Source organism: Galeopterus variegatus, unplaced genomic scaffold (genome assembly GCF_000696425.1).
Source record: "Galeopterus variegatus unplaced genomic scaffold, G_variegatus-3.0.2 Scaffold233, whole genome shotgun sequence".
NCBI lineage: Eukaryota > Metazoa > Chordata > Mammalia > Dermoptera > Cynocephalidae > Galeopterus > Galeopterus variegatus.
The window spans coordinates 759,866-786,313 of NW_007726344.1; the positions used below are offsets into that span (position 1 = coordinate 759,866).

At 48.7% G+C, this 26,448-nt stretch overlaps 3 non-coding genes across 3 annotated transcripts; all 3 read left to right on the plus strand.

Moving 5' to 3' along the window:
• Positions 1-5,096: 5,096 nt before the first annotated feature.
• Positions 5,097-5,169, plus strand: TRNAK-CUU. Its single transcript has one exon. It is a non-coding gene; the product is annotated as a tRNA-Lys (tRNA).
• A 14,214-nt stretch (positions 5,170-19,383) lies between these two features.
• Positions 19,384-19,455, plus strand: TRNAP-AGG. The gene has a single exon. It is a non-coding gene; the product is annotated as a tRNA-Pro (tRNA).
• Positions 19,456-25,274: 5,819 nt separating this feature from the next.
• On the plus strand, positions 25,275-25,347 carry TRNAK-CUU. Its single transcript has one exon. It is a non-coding gene; the product is annotated as a tRNA-Lys (tRNA).
• Positions 25,348-26,448: the final 1,101 nt, after the last annotated feature.

Sequence of the window (26,448 nt, forward strand, 5' to 3'; positions counted from 1 at the left end):
TTTTTTTTTTTTTTTTGGTGGCTGGCCAGCAACTGGGATTTTGGTTGGTAAGGCATTGATTCTATAGATCAGTTCAGGGTGATTTGACATCATTACAATATTGAGTCTTTCAATTTATGAACATGATGTATCCCTTCACTTATTAAGGCATTTTAAAACATCATAATTGTGTTTTATATTTTTCTGAAATAGGTTTTGCACATCTTTCATTAGAAGTTTTCCTAGGTAGTTGATATTTTTAATGCAATTGTAAATTAATTACTTTGAATACAATTTTCTATTTATTTCAGATATTATAAAAATACAAATACATTTGTAAATTAAGTTTGAATTTAGCGAACTTGTGAAACTCACTCTGGGTTCTCTACATTATTCCATTGATGTATATTTATCTTGACACCAATACAACACTGTCTTGATGACTGTAGATTTATAATAAATCTTGAAGTCAAGTAGTGTTAGTTTTCCAACTTCGTTCTTCTTTTTCAAAGTTGTTTTGGCTATTCTACATCTTTGCATTTTCATATTAATTTTAGAACCAGTCTTAAAACATTTTTCTTTATTAAAAAACCCACAGCAGGGTGGGAGTGGCTGGGTTAGCTCAGTCGGCTAGAACACAGCCTTATGATGTCAAGGCCACAGGTTCAGATTCCCATACTGACCAGCCAAGGTGGGTTTCAGATTCATACCTGTTTCGTACTTTTTAATGGTATGCTTAAATTTCAACTTCTGATTTTTTCCAGTATTGAAAACATAATGGGGGCCAGCCCGTAGCTCACTTGGTAGAGTGCAGTGCTGATAACACCAAGGCCATGGGTTCGGATCCCATATAGGGATGGCCGGTTCGCTCACTGGGTGAGTGTGGTGCTGACAACACCAAGTCAAGGGTTAAGATCCCCTTACCGGTCATCTTTTAAAAAAAAAAAAAAAAGAAAACATAATGGCAGGGCCGGCCCGTGGCTCACTCGGGAGAGTGCGGTGCTGATAACACCAAGGCCGCCGGTTTGGATCCTATATAGGGAAGGCTGGTTTGCTCACTGGCTGAGCGTGGTGCTGACAACACCAAGTCAAGGGTTGAGATCCCCTTACCAGTCATCTTTAAAAAAAAAAGAAAACATAATGGCGCGGTGCCCATAACACCAAGGTCAAGGGTTCAGATCCCTTTACCAGCCATTTTTCACCTGAGCCCCCCAAAATAAAATCTTTAAAATAAATAAATAAATAAATAAATGAAAACATAATGGACGTATTGTAAATGGGTCTTGTGTCCTACAACCTTGCTATTTACTCACTAGTTCTAGAATCTTTCCCTTTCTTTTCAAAAAGATGACCGGTAAGGGGATCTTAACCCTTGACTTGGTGTTGTCAGCACCATGCTTACCCAGTGAGCCAACTGGCCATCCCTATATATGGATCTGAACCTGTGGCCTTGGTGTTATCAGCACCGCACTCTCCTGAGTGAGCCACAGGCCGGCCCTTCTAGTATCTTTTCTGTCAATTTCATAGGATTTTCTGCAGAGAAAATTGTCTGTAACAAGACAGTTTTACATAATCCTTTTGAACCTGGTGGGTGTCTTTTGTTGCTTCTTCATGTCTTCTGGCACGTCCAGCACACAGCTGGATAGTCATGGGTAGAGCAGATTTCCGTATCTTAGGTGTAGGGATGATATCACCTGTAGTTTGTCGTAAGTGCTCTTTATCAGTTAAGGATGTCTCTTCCTATTCCCAGTTTGCTGAGAATTTTTTTTTTCAGAAATGAATGTTGAATTTGTCAAATGCTTTTACTGCATGTATTGAGATGGTCATATGGTCTTTCTTTTTAGTATATAAATATGGTGAATTACATAGAGTGATTTTTATGTAAACATCCTGGATTAATAGACTTTTTTTTTTTTCTTAACAGGGATCCAAACCCATGACCTTGGTGCTACAAAGCTGTGCTCCAACGAAATTAGTTGACCTGCCGGTCCCCTAGATTAATAAATTTTTTAAAAAGCCAAAACTTAGGGCCGGCCCGGTGGCGCACTGCTACAGTGCGCTGCTTGGGAGTGTGGCAGCGCTCCCGCCGAGGGTTCGGATCCCACATACAGACCGGTTCCCGCTCATTGGCTGAGCGAGGTGCGGGTGCGACGCTGAGGGTTGCGATCCGTTGCCGGACACGAAAAAAAAAAAGACAAAAAGGAAAAAAAAAAAAAAAAGAAAGTGATTTAAAAAAAAAAAAAAAAACCCAAAACTTAGGCCAGTTAACTCAGTTGTTTAGGGCACGGCCTTACAACACCGGGGGCATGGGTTCAGATCCCCAGTAGGGACCAGCTGCCAAACACAGGGGAAGTCAAAATTTTGTGAATGTTGCTTCTCTTTTAGCTTACACTTTTTTTCTGAAGAGAAATCAACTTTTATTCTAGTCATTGTTTCTCAGTATGTAATGTATATTATTTCTCTGGCTGTTTTTAACATACTTCTCTTTATCACTGACTTTAAACTGTTTGATTATGAACCTTGGTATAGTTTTCTTTCATTTTTTCTGTGTTTGGGGCTTGTTCAGTGTTGTAAGGCTGTGCTCCAACAGCTGAGCTAACCGGCCAGCCCCTATATGATAATTTTTCATTGGATGTCAGATATTTCAGATATTTATAATCTTACCTTGTTAGATGCTGGATATTTTGGTATTTCTTTTCTTTTTTCCTTTTGGTGGGTGGCTGGTAGGGAGATCCAAATCCTTGACCTTGGTGTTATAACACCATCCTCTAACCAACTGAGCTAACTAGCCAGCTCCTCTATAAATATTCTTGAGCATTTTTCTAGGATGTGGTTAAGTTCCTTGGAAAGAGGTTGATCTTTTGGGGTCTTGCTTTTAAACTTTGTTAGGTGGAAGCAGAGCATGGCCCAGAAGAGGGTCTCCCTTGGCTGTCTGGATTATGGTGCCTCATGGACTCTCCTGGGATAAAAAACTACAGGAGACATAGGCTGGGACACTCAATATTGGGGTCCACAAAAGATATGTGTCCACAACACCCATAGACACAGTTGGCCCCCTGGTTGTGCTTCCTCAGGGGGATGCACTGGCTCTGATTCCAATTCTGGGATTTTGTTCTTCTGGAGAGAGTAAGCCTCCTCCTTGTCCTAAAGAACCATGAAGAGTTCCCAATGTTTGTCTGGCTAGCTCAGTCCACAGAGCAGAGACTCTTAATCTCAGAGTCCGAGTTTGGAGCCCAACACTGGCCGGTGCCTTTTTCCTGGGATCACTGCCACAGACGATCCCATTCTCTTGAAACTCAAAAAGTGTTCTCAGTTCCAAGCACCCATATAAAAATCTCCACCACCTATGCTCAGCCCATTTATTGCTCAGAATTCTAGGGAATCGCTAAGAAAATCAGCCAATGGAGGAGCAGAACCTCTGTGTTCCTTTTCCCGTTTATTTATCAGCTGTGACAAGTGGGCCATGTTGAGTCCCCAAGAGGGATGTGGTCAATTTCCAGGGAGGATATCAACCACTGTCCACTGGGCTCACTGGGATTGGTGCAGTGTCTAGGACAATCCTGCACCCCTCCCAGGTCAGATTCTCTCAAAATTTATACTTTAGTCTGCTCAGGGTAAAATGAACCAAGGGGTGAAGGCTTAGAGCAGGTGTCTCTCACCTAGGCCGGCCGTGAAGATCTCCACGGTGTGAGGGTAAACAGAGGACTCCTCCTCACAGAGGAACAGTAGGAGCTGGACCCAGTGGTTGATGGAAGCACCAACTCCACGTGTCAGCATCTGTGCTTGGAGTATCGATTAGCCTTAAAGTCTGCTGATCAGCAGCAGGGACATCCGAAAATCTGACGTTTGAGATGGGGTTCACTTCTACAATCCTGAAACTAAGGTTTATGCACGCTACCAACTGAGCTAACCAGGAGGCTTCAGCACAGTCCTAATGGATATCTAGAAATGCCAAAAAATCGGAGGTGAGTTCGGCCTTCGGGGAAGTGGGCACAGGCTTGGCCATGCTGAAATATTCCCTCCCCCGGGGAGCAGGCGTGGCTGTGTGGTGGAAAGCCATCGAGGATTCTGGAAAGGTGGCTCCATGATCTCCTACCTCAAGGCCCCTTCTCACCATCGCAGCTCTGGGAAAGGTTGGGGGTGCATATTGACACTGGGGGTGGACCCAGGTCCACTCTGTGCATGGGCTCCATGGAGGGTTTGGGATGAATTCCTCCCGAGGCCTGTGGGGGTGGGGTGGGGGGGAGACAAGGCCCCCCTCCCCAACTTGATTCAAATAAATCATATTAATCAGACAATAATTGTGAGTTCCAAGGTCTAGTTCTCCCAGAATGGCTCCTCCCTTGCTTCTTTAGAAATATCAAAGATGGGGGCCGAGCCCGTGGCGCACTTGGGAGAGTGCGGCTGGGAGCGCAGCGATGCTCCCGCCGCGAGTTCGGATCCTATATAGGAATGGCCAGTGCGCTCACTGGCTGAGCGTGGTGTGGGCAATGCCACACCAAGGGTTGCGATCCCCTTACCGGTCACGAAAAAGACAAAAAAAAAAAAAAAAAGAAAAGAAATATCAAAGATGGAACGATTTTCCCGCATGTCCCTGGCCACCACTGGGTCCAGCCCTGCTGTGGATGACTGCATTCTTGGGGCTCCCACATCCTCAGTGTCCCACCCCATCCCATCAGTGATTCCTGGGGACACAGCCCTGCCTGGGAGGCCAGAGCCTGGTCCTGGATCATGCAGGCCCGGCCATTGCCTGGAATACATTTCCCCAGAGGGTCGGGTAAGACCCGCTTCTCTGTGAGGAGAGTCCCATCCTCTGAGGTGTTGGGGGCTTTTTTGGGAAGGGAGTTTGGGATTCTGCTCTTGGGGTTCTTCCCGGACCCCGAAGGACTCAGAGGCTGGAGATGTATGACGCATCCTCTTCTCGATGTTTCTCTTTCCTGTATCTCCTGGGCCCAGACAGGGACGAAGATCTGCCAGGTCTCTGCTCCAGAACTTTGGCTGCGTCTGGGAGGCTCAGTGCAGGCAGTGGAGATGTTGGGGACCGGAGGGGGAAGCCGGGCAAGAGCGGCCAAATTGCCTGAGGCTCAGAACAAAGGACAGTGGCCCACGTCCACATGGCCTGGCTAGCTCAGTCGGTAGAGCTTGGGACTCTTAATCTCAGGGTCGTGGGTTCGAGCCCCACGTTGGGCGAAGCCTCCGTTTTGAGGAGGTCCTTACAGGCCATTAAGCAACTACGAGTTTGATTTACAGGGATCTTCCTGAGAAAACTCCCGAGCTGTATAATTCAATAAGGAGGAGGGGGCTCCATTCTTGGGCTGTGATTTTGGATCGGAGGACATATCCAGAGTTATGTTTCCTACATTTGGGGGGAGGTGGTTTAAGCGGAGGGAGGCAGAGCCAAGCCCCCTACACCCCTCACCCTGAATGAGACTCACATCCTACACCTTCTCCATGGGTGGGCGGTAGTATTGTCATAGCATGGGGTCGCCCAACTGGGGATGCTGAAGGCGGGGCATCTGAAACGTGCATCTGGGAATCCTGTGGCAGAGACGATCTGTCTTGGGAAGAGTAGGGGAACTGGCAGGGGGCCGATCAGGAGGCGACACTGATGCGAGAGGCAAGGTCCTAACGTTCCACTGGCCTGCCCATTGCTCCTGGAAGAAGGGGCTTGGATGTCAAACCTCCCCAGCCTCCTCCACTCTGGGAACAAAGGACCTCAGGGCAGCACCCTGACCCCAGGGCAGCTGGAGGGGAGGAGGAGCCACAGAGCGACTGTCTGCCCCAGGCTCACAGCCCAGTAGGGACCTGGGTCCAACCCCTCTGGAGGCCCCAGCAGTGTGGGACCTAGGTGGAAGGGGCTGAGGACCCTGGTCCCGCGACAGGCTCTGGTTTCTTTTGAGACCCCCTCCAGCACCACTCCAGGCCTCTAAGGCGGCTGCGGGTGGCTGGGGCTGAGCTAAGACTCTTACCTCAAGCCCTTGCCCCATGATGGGCATACCTTTTAAGGCTGTGGGCCTGTGGGTTTAACTGAGACCTCTTACCATACCACTGGGGGGGTGTCCAGACCAACCTGGAACCCATAAAATAAAATAACCCAGATGACACCCCAAGATGTGGCCTCCTGGCCTTTTCCAGGCTGTTCTTCTCCCCACCCCCAGACTGCTCTGTTCTGACCTGCAGGAGCCAGCTGGGTCCCCCCTGATGCCCTTTGCAACAATCTGGGCCTGTGGGGATGGACAGAGGAAGCCAGGATCTCAGGGAAATGGGAGAGGACAGTACAGGAATAAGAAACAGATATGTGTAAAATTAAGGGCTGGCCTTGTAGCTCAGTTGGTAGAGCATGGTACTGACAACACCAAGGGCAAGGATTTGGTATTATGTGGTGCTGACAATCCCAATGTCAAGAGTTCCCATCCCCATATTTGCTACCCCCCAAAAAAGTAAAATTAAACGACCGTGAAGTCAGGGCCAACTCTGGGTACTTCTGCCCTGTCCTCCAAAATGCAGGTGGCTCACTCCCTCCACCAAATAGATTCTGCACTTGATCTGGGGTCTTAATATCCAGGGCACAAATACTGGACATTTCTTTTAGGGCTGGGGAAAAGGTTACAGGACCGGCTCCCCGATCTCCCATCTGGACTCCACAGATCTGGAACCTATCCCCTATCTAGTCTCCACAGATGTAGAACTACAAAGTCCCATTTCTCAAGGGCCCCAGTTCACCCATGAGTAAAGTGAGAATAATAGCAGCACCTGCCTCAAAGATTTGTGTATTAAATTACTTACTTTTTTGGTAAAGTATTTAGGGTCAAGACTGCAGTATTAACTCCTGCCTGCCTGCCCTATACATTTCATACTTGCCAGCCCCCACAATCACATGAGCCGATTCCTTTAAGTAAATCTAGTAACAATAATAACATACATGCACATGTACGTGCATACATTTTACATGTACTATATGTCTCCTGTTGGTTTGGTTTCTTTGCAGAACCCTGACTGGTACAGTGAGTACTGTATGTGTGTGATGTCATTATTCACCAACCCAAGAAGGACTGAAACAATGGAGAGCCCATGCTGGGGTCTGCCTACACAGTCCACCAGGCCTTGCCCCGACAGCGAGCCGAGCTCCCCCTCCCCATTGGAAGAAACTGCTGAGGTCAGGACCTCCCGAGCTCCTCCCTCCACTTCTTTTGCCTGCTGGTTTCCTGTTGGGATCAGGATAGCCTTTCTTGGGGTGGACCCCAGATTTCCTAGAGGCACAACGACATAACAGCCTCCTGCTGCCACCTGGCTGGCTCCTGGGTCGAGACGACATGCCCCCTAATCTCAGGTGTGTGGGCTTGAGCCCATGTTAGGCACCTCTCTTAAGACGTGGACCTAGAAATTAATGAGCACCCCTCCAGGCTCAACTCTGGGATCCTGAGGGAATAAGACCTCAGAGTGGATTGTGGAAGCAGAAGAGGAGCTCATAAAACCAGAGACACCTGAAGGAGGGTGTTACCGACCTAAATAACAACTGAGAGAGGCTCCCTAAAAGAATGGTGAGTTTAATTGGGAATAGAACATTGCAGTGGGAATACATGAGCCATAGTAAACCATTGAAACTGACAGTTGCAAATTTAATTTGCTTTTAATTTTTAGGGGAAAATGTATTTTGCTTAGTTTAAGAGTTAACCTGTAGCCACTCTGGCAGTGAAGCACTTAAAGCTTGATAAGCAAGTGTGGGAACTTGCAGCAAGGTAAAAAGAGCTTGAAGAATGTTCTGTTTGTCTTAAAGAAAAATGTAGCCAGTTAATCATAAGGTAATAATAATTTAAACAGTAGTCAAAATGATTTAGAGTCACCAGAAGCTTGCCTTTGCTTTGAAGATAATTGTACTGATGCAAGTTGTGTGGGGGGGGGGGGTTTGCAGATTTTGAGGTTGGGGACCTGGCCACAGTCACATAGATCATCCAGCACTCAGAAAAACTGGTGCCAAGAATCATAATAGATCAAAATAGATCAAGGTTAGGGAAGATGCTGAAGCTTTCACAATCAGAGACGCCCACAAGCTGCTCATGAGCCCTGACCCCTTATCTTTAATTTTTCCATTTAAAAACCCCTGATTGAAAGCCAATGGCGAGTTCTGATTTCAAGCGATAGCTTCACACCCTGCAGTAAAGCCTATACTTTCTTCACTGCAAATCTCGGTGTTCAGTGTTTGGCTCAGTCATGTGTGGAGCAGATGGACCTCTCTTGCTCTGTAAAACTATGTGCATATTTGGGGAGGTAAAGGAAGACAAAGGTTTTAAAAGGAAAAATAATTGAGAATTGCATAATTGTTTGGGATAATTTTTCTTGGCTCCAAGAACCAATAACATGGGTAACTGGCTGGTTAGCTCAGTTAGAGCACAGCCTTATAACACTAAGGTCACAGGGAGCCCCCTGTACCAGCCAGTTGCAAAAAAAAAAAAAAAAAAAAAAAAAAGCCCCACAAAAACAATAACAGGGGTAATGCCAGTCCGAGGTTGGAAAGGAAGTGGCTGGGCAGATGTCCTCACAGAAGTACTTTTTGTGTAAGGTAGTGGTTTTGGCAGTCCTTTGTGATTGTTATCAGGCATGTATGCATGAGAATCCTTCCATCAATGCCTTCCCCAGCTCTATGTATCAGGAGTTTTAACACATGTGACTCTATTCTGATCTTCACAGCTTTCACAGGACCTTTTTCTCACCTGAAAGAGGGGACTCATGTATGGTGAGATTCATCAGCTGCAGCCTCAGGCATTGCTTTTACAGCTGCAACAGCAGCAGGAAAGAAGGCCAAAGGTCCCTGAAAGGAACAAGAAACCCTCACACCTGCCCAGGTGGGATGTTAGGGCACAGAGCCTAGTGCAGGGGGCTGCTGTGGATTCCTTTAGGCAGCTGGGTCACTGACAGTTTTCTCTCTACTTCCCACCCTCACTGCTGATCACCCTCCACCTTCTCCCTGCACCCCAGCCCATTGCAGCCCATCCCAGTCCCCACCAGCCCACCTCTCCCTAGAGGACATCTCTGGGTTGGTCAGAGTGCAAGTTTTCTTTCCCAGACCCCTCCCAGCTCCCCAAGCCCCTCTTGCCTCCCTACCTCAACCTCCTCCCCACTCCCTTTGGGCAGGAGTCTGCAATCTCTTGCCCAATGTGGCGAGCTCCAGCTCTGTGCCTTTCCTTCCAATGGGCTGGATCCCCAGGGCCTGCTCTTGCCATGTGACCTGGCTCATCTTGGAATCAGGGCTCAGCAAAGATATTTTGAACGAATGAGTACTGCACAAGTCAGACCCATTTCTATGGCCTGGAGGCAGGGACCTGGATCTATCCACCATCAGGGGGCCTTGGGCTGCATCTGACCACTGCAGCCAGGCTTGAGGGCAATGTATGTTGCAGAGAAACAGTTCCACAGTCTGGGCTGGATCTCTGCCTCAACTTAGATATCCACCAGGAGCAGGCTTGTGGGTTGCAGGGCTAGCTCAGTTGGTATGGCATGGGACTCTTAATCTCAGCATTGTGGGTTTGAGTCCCACATTGGGTGTGTGTCTTTTTATCACACCTGCTCTATAGACTGAACCTTACAGTGAGAGCTGCAGTCACTCAATTGGAAGACTTAAAAGTGATAGGACTAATCAGATCCCGGGGTGGCAGGGGCCAACTGGTGGCACTCAACTGACAAAGGCAAGGTGGGTATAGTCACCATAATGGACAACAGAGGCAAAGCAACAATCAGAACAGTCTGACTCGGGTACATCTATGGCATTAGCTAATTAATCATGGTGTTCCTAGATGTCAAAGAGATAGGAAGCTAACTAAATTCTTACTTGATCTGTATAAGAAGAAAACTTCTATTTCAGATGAATGAAAGTCTAATTCAAATCATAAAAACAGAGTCACTGCCCTCAATCAATTCCCAGACTTGAGCCAGTTTACAGACCCAGAACCCCTTGAATGAAGGGGTGGCCAGGTCCCCTTGAGGAAGGACCTGGTACACTACCAAAAATTTATACTATTAGTCTTTCTTCTACCCTTTCCCATAGGAACCTACAGCATTTTACCAGAGTGCTGCGGATTAACTGAATTGTGTCCCCAAAGTTCATATATTAGAAGCTTAATCTGCACAGTAATTGCTGAGGGTGGGAAACCTATTATGGTAATTGAAAGGTGGGGCCTTGAAGAGGTGATTGGATTGTAGGACCAAGCCATGGTGAATGGATTAATGATGGGGTCAGGGGTGTGGTTCTGAGGGCTTTAAAAGAAGAGCACATGAGAAATTAGTCTCTCTCTGCTCCACAATTTTCTGCCATGTGAGATCCCTGCATCAGTGTTGCCATCAATAGGGCCTTCACCAAATGTCTTCCCTGGAATTTGGACTTCCTAGCCTCTGAAACTGTAAGCAATAAATTTCATTTTCTTTATAAATTATCCAGTTCCAGATATTTTGTTATAAGCAGCAGAAACAGATTAATATACAGAGTAACTGTGCTTTGGGGAAAGGAAAATAATCAGACCTTTTGGGGACTACTTGACACTGGACCTAAGCAGACATTGATTCCAGGAGACCCAAAACATCACAGTGACCTTCCAGTTAGCATAGGGGATTATGGGCGTGTATTAGTCCATTTGTGTTGCTATAACAGAAATACCTAAGACTGGGTAATTTATAAGGAAAAGAGGCTTATTTGGCTTATGATTCTCAGACAGCTGCATTTGGCATGGCCTCAGGCTGCTTCTACTCATGGCAGAAAGTGGCAGGCAGCTAGCGGGTACAAGCAGATCACATGGTGAGAGGAAGCAAGGGAGAGAGAGAGAGAGAGGGGAGGTGCCAGGGTTTTTTAAACAACCAGCTCTTGTGGGAACTAATAGAGTGAGAACCCACTCATTAATCCCCCTACCTAGTGAGAGCATTAATCCATTCATGAGGGATCTGCCCCCATGACTCAACTCCCAACACTGCCACATTGGGGATCAGATTTCCACATGAGTTTTGGTGGGGACGACACATCCAAACTCCATCAGGGGTCAGGTGATTAATGGAGTTTTAGCCCAGTTCCAACTCACAGTGTGTCCAGTGGATCCCTCCCTAAATCCATCCTGTGGTTATTTCCCCAGTTCCAGAATGCATAATTGGAATAGATATACTTAGCAGCTGGCAGAATCCCCACACCGGGGGAGCTGTCTACTCCCATCTAAAAAGTGCCCTGTTGGGGGCACAATGAGAAACTCGGGAAGAGCAGATACCATACTGGGCTCCTGCCCTCAGCGATGTCTACCCCCAGGGTAAGGCAAGGACCAATGAAAACTGAGGGCTTCCTCATTTCTTGTTAGCAAAGGCCCTGGGAAGGAGTGCCACAAGGCTTGTCCTCCTCAGGAACCACAGCAGGGATGTCCCCCTTTAAAAGAGAAGAAAGTCTGAGAACGTGGGCTTGTGCAGGATTTGACAGCAACACCGTCCAGACTCCAGTCCCCTTAGGGTTGTGTTGGGGGAGTTTGACTCAGGTCCCGATCAAGTAGAGGAGAAGGAATGTTCAGTAGTTTGGGAGTCCCAGTGTCTGTTGTGTCCCTGTCCCTCCCCCAAGCAGCCCAGGGAGGTGGGTGCTAGGTCCTCCCAGAGGTGTCCAGTGCAGTGGGAGGGAGCAGGTGCTTGGGAGCCCAGGCTCTGGACTCCCGAGTTGCCTGACCTCCCTCCACCCAGAATCACCCCGGGTGCCTATTTCGCAGGATCTCTGCCTGTAGAAGCAGCTTGGTGCTGCTGCTGCTGCCTGTGAGTTCCCAGGCCAGTGATGTGGCCCCGAAGGGCGGAGAATGGGATGTTAACGGTAATAACAGTGGACGCATTGAGTTTATGAAACTTACCATGCCTTGCACTTTTCTAAGGTCTTTAAATATCTGACTCGTTTAGTCTTTACAATTGCTAAACTCTTATTATTGCATTTTCAGACAAAATTGAGGAGGTGGGATGGAAGCCCAGTCAATCTGGCCACAGAATGTGTGCTCCTAACCCTAGTGTTATGAGAAAACTGCAGGTTTCCTGGTCAGAGACCCAAGATGTTGTGGGAAACTGCAGGTTTTGCAAGCTAAGTCCGGGTTCTTGGTGTCTTGAACAAAGAATTGGACGAGACACGCCAGAGGTGAAAAACAAAGAGCAGTTTACTTAATAAGAGAGAAAGTACACTCCAAAGAGAATCCAGAGATGTGTGGCTCCAGTTCTAACTCTAGTGCACCAACAGTTACATTCGCAGGGGTTTAACTCCTCCCAGCTGGATTCGTGTCCTTTGTCCATTGGTCAGGCCCTGGTAGTCTCTGTTGATTGGCACCTTAGCTGGTGGGAGCTCATTGGTCCAACCGAATAAACACGCCTATGTGGGGGCGGAGCTCTCTGTCTGTATTTCCTGTGGCTGTGCACGCCTGCGTCCTCGGGAAACCGGCTGGACCAGGATCTTATTCGCGAATAACCAGGTTTCCTCTTCCGGCTCTTGTCCCTGTCTCACTTTCCCACAACACTAGGAGGCAGGGAACAGTGTGGGCAGGGAACAGAAGGGCTGCTCCAACTTAGCGTCCTCATTCCTGGGGCAGTGAAGGTCATTTAGAATAGTCTACATGAAAATAAAAATATGTTTCCTTATAAGACCAAGATAATGGGGGATCCCCATACTGGCCAACCGCCAAAAAGAAAGAAAAAGAAAGTATCTGTAAAGGGCTCCTTGAGCATGCTGCTTGATTAGGTGTAGGGAACCCCCATTCAAATCCTAGAGCTGGCCTTCTCAGCCAGATCAAACTTCGAGGTCACTTGGAGCCCCCTGGAGAAAGTGGCATTGGTCTGTGGGCCTGCTGCTCACTTCAGGTGTAAGAGGTCTCAGGTTCAAGTGCTGAATGAGCCCAAGTTTTTTCCTTCCAAAATCACTAACATTGTAGGTTAGGGGCACGGGTCCCTTCGGATCTGGCCAAGCCGCAGCAGCAAACGCCGGAGGTTAGGGAAGGGGAGGAGGTCAGTGCCCTCTAGCTTTGCTGAAGCACCCGCGGGGGATTGGGGACGGTGTCCCGGAGACCCTATCGGTCCAGGGAAGGAATCCGCGAGGACAGAAGGAGCCCGGTGAAGGCTTCAGCACCGCTGGTTGCCCCGGGACCCCATGTGGCTTCCAGTTTTCTGGTTCTCGCCGGGGACCCCTGGCTTTCCTCTCTCCAAACTCCCAGTCCAAGCAGGAGCTACACGTGCACGCTGCGACCGTGGGAGCACAAGGGGATAATTGTCAGTCCTGGCTACTCAGGAGTTGTGGGGCATGTGAGGGAGGGGGTTTGCTATCCTGACCCTGCCACTCGGCAGCTTTTCTCAGGGCAGGACCCACTCCTTGGCCTGGGAAGGAAGGGGAGGAGGGAAGGAAGGGGGAGGAGGGGGTGGGGTGTTGAAAATCGAACCTGATTGCAGGAGAATGTCCCCACTGCTCGCCCTTTATCTGGGTAGGGCTCCAGGCCCACTAAGCTACTTTTTTTGTTTGTTTTTGGCCACTGGCGATACCAACCCTTGACCTTGGTGTTATAACACTGCGGTCTAACCAGATGAGCTAACCGCTAACCACAGCTGTTAACAGTTTAGTGTACACTGTTCTAAACACACACACACACGCACACACACACACAGGATCATATAGAGCAAGCTGTTCTAGTGACTACTTCTGTCTCTTGTCAACTTATAACGAACATCTTACCATGCCACTCAATAAACTAGAACATCAATTTTTTCCTTATTGAGGTAAAATTGATATACAATAAACTGTACATATTTTAAACGGAAAACCTGATAAGTTTTGACATAGTAGGTACTCGGGAATCATCACCACAATCAAGAGAGTGAGCATGTCCATCATCCTCAAAAGCTTCCTCATGCCCCTTGGCAATCCCCCTCCCCAGACAACCACTGATCTGCCTTCTGTCACTGCATTACTTTGCATTTTCTGAAGCTTTATATAAATAGGATCATACGGTGTATACCACCAATTTTTATGACTGCATAATCTTCCATTTCATGGATACATGATAATTTCATTTAATTAACCTTCCATATTTGGGCAATTAGATTGTTTCCAGGTTTTTACTTATTAAATATAATTATATACATGTATATTTCTTGGTGGCTGGCCAGTATGGGGATGAAAAGCCTTAACCTGGTCGTTATTAACACCGTGTTCTGTCCAACTGAGCTAACCAGCCAGCCCATAAATATAGCTGTAGAATAAACATTTTTGTTGCTAAATATCTGCACAAACCCATTACTATTTTTCCAGGATAAAGATTCTGGGTTGGGTTGGTGGGAATGTAAATTGGTGCAGCCACAATGGAAAAGCCTGGAATTTCCTCAAAATGTTAAACATAGAGTCACTAGATGACCCAGAAATTCCATTCCTAAGTGGAATTCCACTTATACACCCAAGTAAATGGAAAACATATGTTCATACAATACTAAGCACGTAAATGTTCATTTTAATGTTTGTATGGGCTGAATTGTATCCCCCCCCCATTTATATGTTGAATTCTAACCCCTAGAACCTTAGATTGTGACTGTATTTTGAGATAGGGTCTTTAGAGAGATAACTAAGATAAAATGAGGTAATTAGGGTAGGTGCTAGTCCAATATGACTAATAACCTTAGAAGAAGAGGAAATGTGGACATTGACACACACAGAGGGACGACCAGGTGAAGGCAGAGGGAGAAGATGACCACCTGCCAGCCAAGGAGGGAGGCCTCAGAAGAAACCAATCCTGTCAACATGTTGTCTCAGACTTCAAGCCTCCAGAACAGTGAGAAAATAAATTGCAGTCTGTGGTACCTTGTTATGGCAACCCTAGCAAACTAATACAGTGGCTGATGTCATTCAGCTGCGAAAAGGAATGAAGTACTGATTCACGCCACATCATGGATGAACCTTGAAAACATGCTCAGTGAGAGGAGCCAGACACAAAGGACCACATATTGTATGATTCCATGTATATGAAATGTCCAGAATATGCAAACCCATGGGGACAGAAAGCAGATTGGTGGTTGCTAGCAAGTTGGGGGAGAAAGGGAGAGGAGTGATTGCTAATGGGTACCAGATTTCTTTTGGGGATGATGAAAATACTTTGGAATTAGATTGTGGTGATTGTGGCACAACCCTGTGAATATAGTAAAAGTACTTTTAAATGGTCTACGTGTATTATATCTCAATTATAAATACGCTGAGTAAAGCATATGCCAAAATTTGAGAATTCGGATTTATGGCTATTCCCCAACCAGCTTCTATGGAAAGGACATGAGACAGACTAGACCTATGGTGAAGTTGACATTGTGGTGGCACAGAAAGTAGGGAAAATGACCTTTACTAGTAATGTGAGTTTTTTTCATGTTTATTGGCCAATTATATTTCTTTTTCTTTCCTTTCTTCTGTGAATAGCTCTTGTTGTGGCCAGGCAGCTTTTGATGTGCTGGTTAAGAGTGTGGTTCTCCAGCCAGATTTTCCAAGGCACTTCCTGGCTGTGGGAACCAGTTATGTCATCTCTCTGTTCCTCAGTTTTGCCATCTGTAGACGTGAAGATAATAGTTCCCACCTCACGCATCTGTTGTAAACAGCACGAGTTAGCTCGTGTAAGCCAACAGAGTTCGGTCTGTACTTGCTCAGAAGGACGAGTTGGACTCTGTTCTTGGTTTCCTTCTCTTTTATTTTACTTTCAAAGCAGCAAATAGGTAGAAAGGAGGATACATAGGAGACATGGACAGAAGTGAGGAGACAGGGTTCCCCCTTACCTCCTTTTTTCTCATGAAAGTCATTGAAGCTGGTGATCTGGGTGGCCTAGGAAGACATATGTCCACCAGGTTGGAGGAGGCCATACTGGTGGGCTTGGCTGCCTTTGATTCCTCAACCATGCGAGCTTCAGTCACACCCACATTACCAAATACTCTGACAGCTACTTGGCAAAACTTGTCGTGTAGACGGAATGTTTCCAGATTCTGGGTCTTGAAACAATTCCAAGCCCTTGGACAATCTCCTCTTGTCTGGTTCCATTTCAAGGCTTTGTTGTTTTCCATCCATGTCCCATAGGGCAGGTCAGGACTACTCTTGGCCGCAAGAGAGGCTGGGACAAGTAGCATTTGTCCTAGACAGCATATGGCCCAGGTAAGAAAGATAAAGAAAATTATGAGGAGAAAAAAGAAAAAGAAAAATGAAGAAAACAGATACTGTGACTGATTACTAGCAATTTTTCTTTTTCTCTTTCTAGCAATTTTCTTTCTTTCTTTCTTTTCTCTCTCTCTCTCTGTCTCTCTCTGTCTCTCTGTCTCTCTCTGTGTCTCTCTCTGTGTCTCTCTCTCTCTCTCACCTTTCTTTTCTTTTCTTTCTTCTTTCTTTCTTTCTGTAGTTGGCCAGAACAGAAATGAAACCCTGGACCTTAGTGTTATCAGCACTAGGATTTACTAGCAATTGGTCATGTCTTCAATTTTTTTTTTGAAATGTCTTTTAAAATATATACCAGTAGGGCCGGCCCGATGGCGCACTCGGTAGAGTGCGGCACATGAGAGTGTGGCGGCGCACCCGCCGAGGGTTCGGATCCCATATAGAAACCGGTCAGCTCACTGATTGAGCGCGGTGCGGGCGCAACACCGAGGGTTGCAATCCCGTTACCGGTCACGAAAAAAGACAAAAAGGGGGGAAAAATATATATATATATACCCATATATTTTTAAAGGACTTTATATCTATATAGCAAAGTTATAAGCCCGTGGTTGTCATTTACATTGTATTTTGTTTGGGTTGCCATTTGCCATGTAAAAAAAGTTGTGTGGGGTTGCCCGGTTAGCTCAACCAGGTACAGAAAGTCTCTGGTGTGTAAAATCTGTACGTTTCTTCGTGGTTTCTAACATCATTATCATGCCTGGAAAGTCACTTTAATAATACATAAACGCATCTATATTTTATACCAGTAAGACATTTGGAGAGTGGAAAAATTACCAACTCAGAACCTCAGCGGGTAACCTTGATGGTTTATCCAGCAGAACTCACGCTCGCCCCGGAAATCTGGTGGCGGCTGCGAACCCACGAATCTACATCGTGAGACTCACAGACGCTACCAACCGAGCTATTGGGGATTTGAGAAAGTGTCGCTGTGCGTCAGCTGTAGAAGGACGTGTCTCCTCTAGCTCCCCCAAAAGGAAGCAGATGATTTGATGGTTGATCTAGGGGTGTGATTCTCGCTTTGGGTGTGAGAGGTCCTGGGTTCAAATGTCTAACGAGCCCTGTATCTATTTTTCCCTTTCCTTTCCTCGTTTTCAGCAAGGACAGGAGACTGAGAGGGTGGAGGCTCCTGCAGGTACAGTCTGGGTGGGGACCTTGGGGAGGCGGGACTAAGTCACTCGGCCCAGCGATCAGTCCCGTCACCCTGAAGTGGGACCCAGCGCTACCACCTGCGGTAACCGCGGCTAAAGGAGACGGACGACTCTGGCACGCAGGAGGAGGTTATTTAGAGTAAGGAAAAATGCATCAGGCTCACTGGTTGCTACAGGGGCATAAATCTTTCGCAGGGTTCGAGAGGATAGTGGCTCAAGTCCTGGCTGAGCCCGGCTCCCACTTATTATTGGGGGAGGGGGAGAGGAGCAGGCCCAGGCTTCCGCGGGCAGCGCTGCAGGGGGCCCGGCTGGGTAGGGGTCTCGGTCCCCGCCCCCCACGACCGGGCTCCGGGGCATTTCCAAACGGAAGAACGAGGAAATGAGCGGCTTGGATCCGGAGGGGTTGGGGTAGGTGTAAAGCTAGGGCTCGGGCTCACAGACCCCTCGAGCCCGTTGCACAGACTAGGTCACAAACCCTCCACATGCAGGTCTACGAGCTAGGTAAATAGGAAAAGATCCTGGGAGCCATGGGTGAAAAATTAATAGGCTTTATTCAGAGCTAGGAATGAAATAGAGCTCTCTACACCCTCATAATGGATGCTGCTTCTGTAAAATTGCTTGCTTAACCTAAGTAACTCCATTTTGCCCCCTGTCTGACCTGCAGACTACCCCCCCTTCTACATGAGAAACCACTGACCTTCTCATAGAAACAAAAACAATTGCACAGAAACAGGAGCCATACACAATGAAAACTTGTATGCTTGATTGCTCGAACGGCTCATTTTTGGCGACTGTAACCTGGCTACCTAGCTTGCTTTGTGCACCTGGACAAACCCGTGTGCCAACGGGATGTGGTTTTTGCCTTAAAAAACCCCACAAGACCAAGGCCCGACGCCGTTCTCCCTCGGTTGCTCCTTGAGAGACGGTCGCTGGCCAGCTGGAGTGGCGTGTAAGTGCATTCTAGCGGGAGCGTGCCTCACAACAGGAGCAGCCGCCCTGGTGGCTTCCCGGAGCGTCCTGAGAAGCACCGCTTATCAGAGCCGTTAGTCCTTTATGCTCACGTCCATAACCCAGGACACCTGGGTGCACACGCGCAGTTACATTAGACAAACAAGGAAACCCTGGGCGCACGTGCATATTTACATTAGATGCTCGGCAAGATTCTGAACATCTGAGGGCCCCTGACCATTTTCTTATATTTTCCCAACAGTGGGGGAGACCCGTTCAGCCCAGATCTGCCGAATTCTCGGGGATCGTGTCAAGCTTGGACACGGGGAAGGACAGAGCGACAGCAAAGAGTTCCTAGGAACAGGACCCCCGAGAGCCTGGTCCTTCGTCCTCCCCAACTCCTGGGAACCGGAGGACCCGCCTCCTCCCCGCAGTGAGGGGGAGGGGACGCATCCCGACCCGCCCAGGTGGGGGGTCTGGTCGGTGGCCTGGCGTCTCTCCCTCCGGGGCCACACCCTTCCAGCATCCGGCCACCCTCGGGCAGCTGAGGTCGTACCGACGTGGCTGGGTCAGTCGGTGGGGCAAAGGGATGTCAGCGTCAGCCTCTGAGTTCCAGGCGCCCCTTCGGCGGCCCCTTTTCTGGGTTTCGGCCTCGCTGGGGGCGGGACGCGAGCGGAGCCGGAGCCGCGCGGGAGTGACCGCTGAGCGCCCCCTGGTGCCGCGCAGCGGGGCAGCGACTCCAAGGCGGGCGTCCCGGGGAGTGCGCTCGGGGACCCTCCACGCAGCCGCTGCCCCGCCCGACCTGTGGCTCCTCGCCGTGAGGAGTGACCTTGACGGGACCGAAGGGTGGCGCGGGGACGCGCGGATCGCCAGCCTGGCGCGGAGTGGGGGTGGCGTTCCAGGACTGCGGGATCATCGGGGCTCAGAGGCTGCGCCCCTGTGCGGCGCGGGGAGGGACGGCCGCTGAGCTCCCTCCGCACCGCCCGCCCTCGAACTTGCCCCCTCCCGGCGGGTCTGAAAGCCGAGTCTCCCAGCTCCGCCGGGTCCGCCCCGTGGACGCCAAGACAGCCACATAAAGGAGTTAGAGGCCACGTCTCGTGTGGCTCGTTGGTCTAGGGGTATGATTCTCGCTTAGGGTGCGAGAGGTCCCGGGTTCAAATCCCGGACGAGCCCTCCTTTTTATCCCAAACGATCGCGTACTGTCTTTTTCTCCTCCAGATGAGGATCAGAGATCTAGGCTGGGTCCTGAGATCCCAGCCATGGACATCGAAGCCCAACTCCTTGGAAGGCTGTTTTTGAAAAGGTCTCATCACTGCCGCTTTCAAAAATTTAATAGAAGCCCTGTCACCAGTGTCACCAGATGGACTGACAAGCTACTTCTGTCGGTATGATGTCGAGGCACTGAAGAAAAGAGAAGTCCTTCCTCTACACATGAAGGGTCGAATCTTCTTCACAGTCAGATGCCTTTAAAACTTCCAACCTGGGACACCCATCCACTGTCCCTGGCTCAGGAGGCGAGAGCCTGTCGAGGGAGCCGGGATCCTGGGCAGAGGTCATGGGCGACTGGCGTTTGTAGCTGACGTCCCTAGGCACTGCCCTCTTTAGGTCAGTTCCATCCCAAATTGATTCATATTTTAAGGTAATTTCAATGAAGGGGAGAGAATCTGAGCTTCAGCTCTTTGCTGCTCCTGACTCAGAGACCAAAGCTCATCATCTTTGACGTGGGCACAGGGGAAGCAAAGCAGGAACTTTGTCCACCGTTCGAACACTATCCTCCAAAGTAGGAAACATCACGAGATCAAGAAGCCCCACAGGACTAACTTGACTGCTTGCTGAGACTTAGACTGTGGGACCCTGGCCCTAACTCTCTCGGCAAGGGGTGGCCCTGGTGGGCAGCTCAGAAAGGGAGGCAGTTGGCATTAGTGGGTGGGGAAAGATGTAGTTGGCTGGTGGTGTTATCTGGTCCCAGAAGGAGGGAAAGAGGAGGAGGTGGGAGAGGAAATGATCGTACTCGCAGTCACCATTGGTGTCTAACCGATTTTGCAGACTTAATATATGTTCAAAGTATTCAAAAGTAAAATTTTGATCTTCCTTTCAATTTCCCATATCCTCCACTGGAAAAGGAAAACCTCATTCTTTCAGTTACCCGGGCCAAAAAGCTTGGAGTCATCCTCGACTCCTCTCTTTTGCCAACATCCTACGTCTAATCTATCAACAAATCCTTTTGGCTTTATCTTCCAAGTGTATTGAGAATCACTTCCTATCACCTGGATTATTGTCATAGCCTCAATGGTCCTCTGCTATGGCAGATGCTCCTAGGTTCAATTGTCCACACAGAAGATTGAGATTTTTTTTTTTTTTTTTTTTTTTTTGTCAACGTAAGTCAGATAATGTTTTTATTCTACTCAAACCCTCAAACCCTACAATGGCTTCCTAAAAAACAAACAAACAAACAATCAAATTTCTTCCCTTGGTTACAAGACCCCACCACCATCTGGGACATTGCTCTTCCTCTCTGCTTTCAGTTGCAGCCATAGAGGAATGCTGTTATCCCAGGATCTTTACCCTTGCTATTCCATGTGTCTAGATGTCCCCCTACATCCCCTTTTTTTCTTTTCAAAATGCAAACAATTTATTCAAAAAGCTTATACAACTTGTATTCATTCTAAACTGCATTTTGGAAAGTCTCAGAAAATTTCAATAATGCAAGTGAAATTTAACAGATTTCTGATTTGGACAGGTATCAAGAGTATATTTTCTTCTTTTGTCACCTTTAAATTTATGTAATGAAAAACAGAAAATTGATTTAAAGTTACTGGTTTATGAAACAAAAATGATAATGGCAAGCTGTGAAATCAGTAGAAATTATTTTGAAATTGGGAAGCAAATTGTACAAAATTTTCAAATACCAAAAAAGGTAAGTTATTAAGAGGAATAGATGAATTTTGAATAGAATAGATAGGCATTTGGATTCTTTGGTAATCCAGTTAATAAGGAAAAGAAAATCCCATGAGCATATTGGGAAAATATTACATTTCTTGTTGATTTAACATAAAACATTGACATTGGTGATGATTGCATAAAACTCATATTAACACATGAAAACGAGGACCTATGACAAATGGGTTAATGAGTGCCATCAATTCAAAGAACATTAAAGATTAATTGGGCTGGCTGGTTGGTCACTTAGAGTGTGATGCTGATGACACAAAGATGAAGGGTTCTGATCCCTGTAATGTCCAGCTGCCAAAGAAGAAGAGGAAGAAGAGGAGGAGGAGGAAGAAGATTAAAGGAAAGTACTTCAAATACTGCTCTGAAATCCTACAATTCATATAAGAAATTTAGTACAGATTTTCCTAAATTTAAGAACAATCATAAAAATTGACATTTTGCCAACAACAAATTGTGAAATAAAATAAACACTGTAATCTCATATCCACAATTCTGACTCCCACATTGATACCCCATCAGCAGCTTCTGATCTCTGTATGAAAAATAGCACCCCTCTAGCAAGACACCCCAGAACTCAGATTCTGTCCTAAGACCCTGGACGTTGAGGAACCTAGATCTTCCCAAGGGGTGAAAATTTGACACAAGGAGATGGCCCAGGGGGATTAAGTCTCCCAGCAGCTCTTTGCTGGGTGCTGGGCAGCTGCTATAGAATAAAGGAGTTGTAGGCCGGCCCGTGGCTCACTCGGTAGAGTGCGGTGCTGATAACACCAAGGCCACGGGTTTGGATCCTATATAGGGATGGCTGGTTTGCTCACTGGCTGAGCGTGGTGCTGACAACACCAAGCCAAGGGTTGAGATCCCCTTTCCTGTCATCTTTTAAAAAAAAAAAAAAAGAATAAAGGAGTTGTTCTAGGTTGGTGGACAAGATCCCTTGCCACCCACCAGTGGCTGAGTCCATGGCATCCTGGGCAGGACAGCTGCGATTTTCCCTTTCCTGTTGCTAACCTGGGAAGGGAGGCTGTATTATTTGCTGCTGTAACAAATTACCACAAATCTAGTGACTTAAACCAACACAAAATTATTTCTTACAGAAGTGTGAACTGGGTCTCACTGGGCTAAATCAAGGTGTTGGCAGGACTGCATTCCTCTTTGAGACTCTAGGGGAGAATCCACTTTCTTCCTTTTTCCAGCTTCTAGAGGCTGCCTACATTCCTTTGCTCAGGGTCCCTTCCTCCATCTTCAAAGTCTTCAAGGACAAAAGAATCCTTATCCGGTCATCTCTCTGGTTCTCTTCTGCTTCCCTCTTCCACATTTAAGGACTCTTCTGGTCACAGTGGTCCCACCAGATAATCCAGGATAATCTCCCCCTCTCAAGGTCATTTGGTGAGCCATCTTAATTCCATTTGCAGCCCAATTCCCCTTTGGCACATAGCCTAATTTATCCACAGGTTCTGGGATAGATTAGGACGTGGACATCTTTTGGGAGCCATCTTTTTAGTCTGGCACGGAGACTAGCTCTTTTCCATCTCAAATTCCCAGGTGGGTTTTTGTTGCTCAAAGCAGGGGCCATCAGTGCTGTGATAGGCAGCTTGAGCTCCCAATAAGTTCTGGGCATTCTGGCTGGAGTTCCTAGGATGGGTTAATTTTGCCAATATCCAGCACAACTAAATCTCCTGTCCTTGTAACTCCAGTGGCCTCAAAAAAGAGGTTGTCATTCTCTCTTTAGGTGCTCAAAGTCTGGGCACCTTTTTTCTCTTTCTGAAATGTAGGCATTTCAGCGGAAGATGGAGAACACGGATTTATGCTGGCGCAGTCCCGACAGAGGCTCTGGTGGGTCACCCCGGGGCATCTTCCCTCCTCTCCAGGCCCAGACGTCTTGACTGGTGGGAGACAGACAAAACATGTGTCAAGCTCCTGGAGCAGAGGAGGAGCATCGAAGGGCGCAGAACAGATCGGAGGGGAGAGGCTCAGGGAAAGAGACACGCTCGGAGACGCGGGCAGACCGACGGCTGTGCTGAGCCCCTGAGACTGTAATTTCGGCCTCTTGGAACCTCACCTGGGTGCGGGGATGCTGCCTGGTGACCCTCGTTCCCGTGGCTGTTGCCGAGGACTCTGGCCTGGACCGGTCCAGGCCTTCTGGGTCTCCATCTGGTGAAACAGGACCACAGAGACGAGGCCTGGAGTGTGGGTGTGGAGCGGAGACCCTGGAGTCCAAGTACTGGGAACAGCGGGAGTTTGGGGCCTGGGCTGCCTCGGATTGTTGCCCCAGGCCATGTCGGAGCCTCGAGTTCGGACACCTGGGTTGGGGCGAGGGCACTGCTGACCCATACCGGGAGCCCCAGTTCGGGACCAGTTCTCTGACCCGCTTTCCCCCAGGGCCGCCCTGTACCCATCAACCTCCCGGCCTGTAGCACCGGGGCCGGCTCAGTCGCGCAGCATAAGCCTCCTCAGGTCGGGATCGGATTCCCAGCGCCTCGTGGGGCGTCGTTCTTTTTCAGACCTAGTTTTGGGGAAACTGGTCTCAGGAACACGGAGAAACCTGCGTCTTGGCAGACGTCTCCTAAGCACCTGCTGTGTGCCTGTCCCCTGGCGGGCACAGCGGTGACCAAGACCCGAGACAAGTGCGGTCCCAGATTCGACCGCGGGCCTCCGACGCCCGGGCAGGGTGGGGTTCTGTCCCCACGGGCGGGCTCTGTAGATTGCAGGAGTGTGAGCGGAGTCCATGCCGGGCCCCGGGCGGCTTGTCTTGCGCGGTTAGAAGGCCGGGGTGGAGGGAGGGCCGCCCGCGCCACCGAGAGACTGGGACCCGGCGGCGCAGGGGGAAGGCGAGGACAGGGGCCCGCCAGCCCGCACCCTTCTCTCTGACGCGTCCTCAGTGACTTCGTCCCCAGGGAGGGCCCTGCGTGGGCCCGAAGCGACAGGCGCTGAGCCTCCCGGACTCTCGATTCCGCCCTGCGCCGCTCCCCTCGCTGCCGGAGCGGCTCCTCCCTGCGCGGGCCACAGGGGCCGGGCCGGGCTCTTCCAGCTTGTGGGAGACCTGGGGGGGCTCTGGCTCGGCGGCGTCGGGTTGGAGGCCGCGGAGGGGCGAGGGAAAGCCGGCGGCGGCGCTCCTGTGTGTGCGTCAGGGGGACCTGCTGCGGGCCGGGAAGACCTGGTCACTGACCTGGGCCTGGTCCCCAGGACTGATTTTCTTTCCAATCTGTTTTTTATTGAAGCATAATTGATTATACATACTTGTGGGGTACAAGGTCGACTATTAATAGTTGTGTACAATGTGTCATGGTCAGATCCGGACAGTTAGCTTATTCATCATTACAATACGGAATCACTCTTTGTGTCTGTTAACCAATTTCTCACTCATTTCTCGTTAAACTCTCCCCTCCTCCTCCCGCTTTCCACCTCTGGTAACCTCTGTTCTGTTTTCTCCTTTTAAAAGTTCAAGGCGCCACTGTGATTGTTCTCTCTCTCTCATTTGTTTGTTTATGAATTCAGCTCCCACTTATGAGTGAGGACATGCAGTATGTCTCTTTCTGTGCCTGGGTTGTTTCACTTAACAATTTTCTCCAGGCTCATCCACGTTGCTGCGAATGGCAGAATTTCATTCTTTTTGTGGCTGAGTAGTATTCCGCTGAGTATGTATACCATATTTTCCTATCCAGTCACCCATCGAAGGACATTTAATTTGGTTCCAAAGCTCAGCTATTGTAAATAGAGCTGCGATAAACATGGGAGTGCAAGTATCCCTTCGCCTTGATGATTTCCATTCCTTTGGGTACATACCCAGCAGTGGGTTGTTGGATCGTATGGAGGATCTGTCTGTAGTTGTTTGAGAAACCTCCACACTGTTCTCCATACTGGCTGTACTAATTCACAGTCCCACCAAAAGTGTAGGAGGGTTCCCCTGTCTCCACATCCTCGCCAGCACTTGTTATTCTCTTTTTGGTAATAGCCAGCCCAAGATTGATTTATTACCCCAGCTAGTTTCTATCACTTTCAGGCCTGTACCTATCTGTAGACACGGCACAGACTCCTCTGGAGACGCCCGGCTAGCTCAGTCGGTAGAGCATGAGACTCTTAATCTCAGGGTCGTGGGTTCGAGCCCCACGTTGGGCGGTGAACTTTTTCGGTTCGGACCTTGGAACAATTATTGGATGCCACATAATGGGGTTGCAACCTTTCAAAGTAAAGTGTCCCAGTGACCCGTTTGAAAACCGACTCAAGACTTCATTCCTGGGATTCGAAGCACAACTCGAAGCACGACACCACAGAAGGGAATTTTCTTTTTAAGTCTTTCAAAGGCTCAAACTGGTTCCTGACGTGGAGTCCTTGGGGTTCCAGAGGGGTTCGGTCTGCCCGGGACTTTGATTGGGCCTAGGTTCAGGCCGGAAGGGGCGGGGAGTCTGCAGGAGCCAACGCTTTCCCACGCTCACGCACTTTCAAGGGGTCGAGTGCAGCGACTACTCCGGTGAGACTCAACCCAGCTAAGCGCCCAGCAGCTTCCACAAGCCTTGACTACTGACCCTGGAGGCTGGGGCACCTCTACCCCTCCTTCTTTTTTCTTCCTCCTCCTCCCTCCATCTCCTTGTCACCCCTAACTGGGGCGCTCCCAGGTGCGCTCTGGGCCCGCCTTCCCAGATCGGGGGCAGGTGCCGGAAGCCGGGCTGGGGTCCGAGTCCTGCCGTCCACGGCGTCAGGACATCGGGCTGTGCGGAGGCCCCTTTCTCGGCGGTTGCAAGTCCAGGCGGGGATTGACTTTGGCCCTTAAGGGAGGCTCTGAGTTCCAGTCCCGAGAACCGGTTTCTGGGCACCCGTGGGCTGGGGTGGCGGCTCAGGCCGGGTCTGCTCTTTCTTCCAGAGCCCACCGCAGGCCCCCGGCGCGGACTGTCGAGCTGGATTTCCCGGGGGTAACCATTTCCGTTGTGAAGTTAGTTTTTAAAAAAATTTTGTTTATTGGTTTTAAAAAATATTAACACTTTAAGGAAATTACAAAGAAAAACGCTCTGGGAGAGGGTCGCATTTTCCATCAACACAAACAGGTGGGGTGACTGGCACCAACCTTCTCTCTAAAAACAACGGAAAATGCTGGATATGAGGGAAAAGAGCAAACAAAAGCCAGTTTTAAAAGCGGTAAAGAAAATTCACAAGAGTAGAGAAATTCCAGGCCACATATGAACGGACATTGGAACCCAGAGCAGGTACGTGGAGCCCTGAATC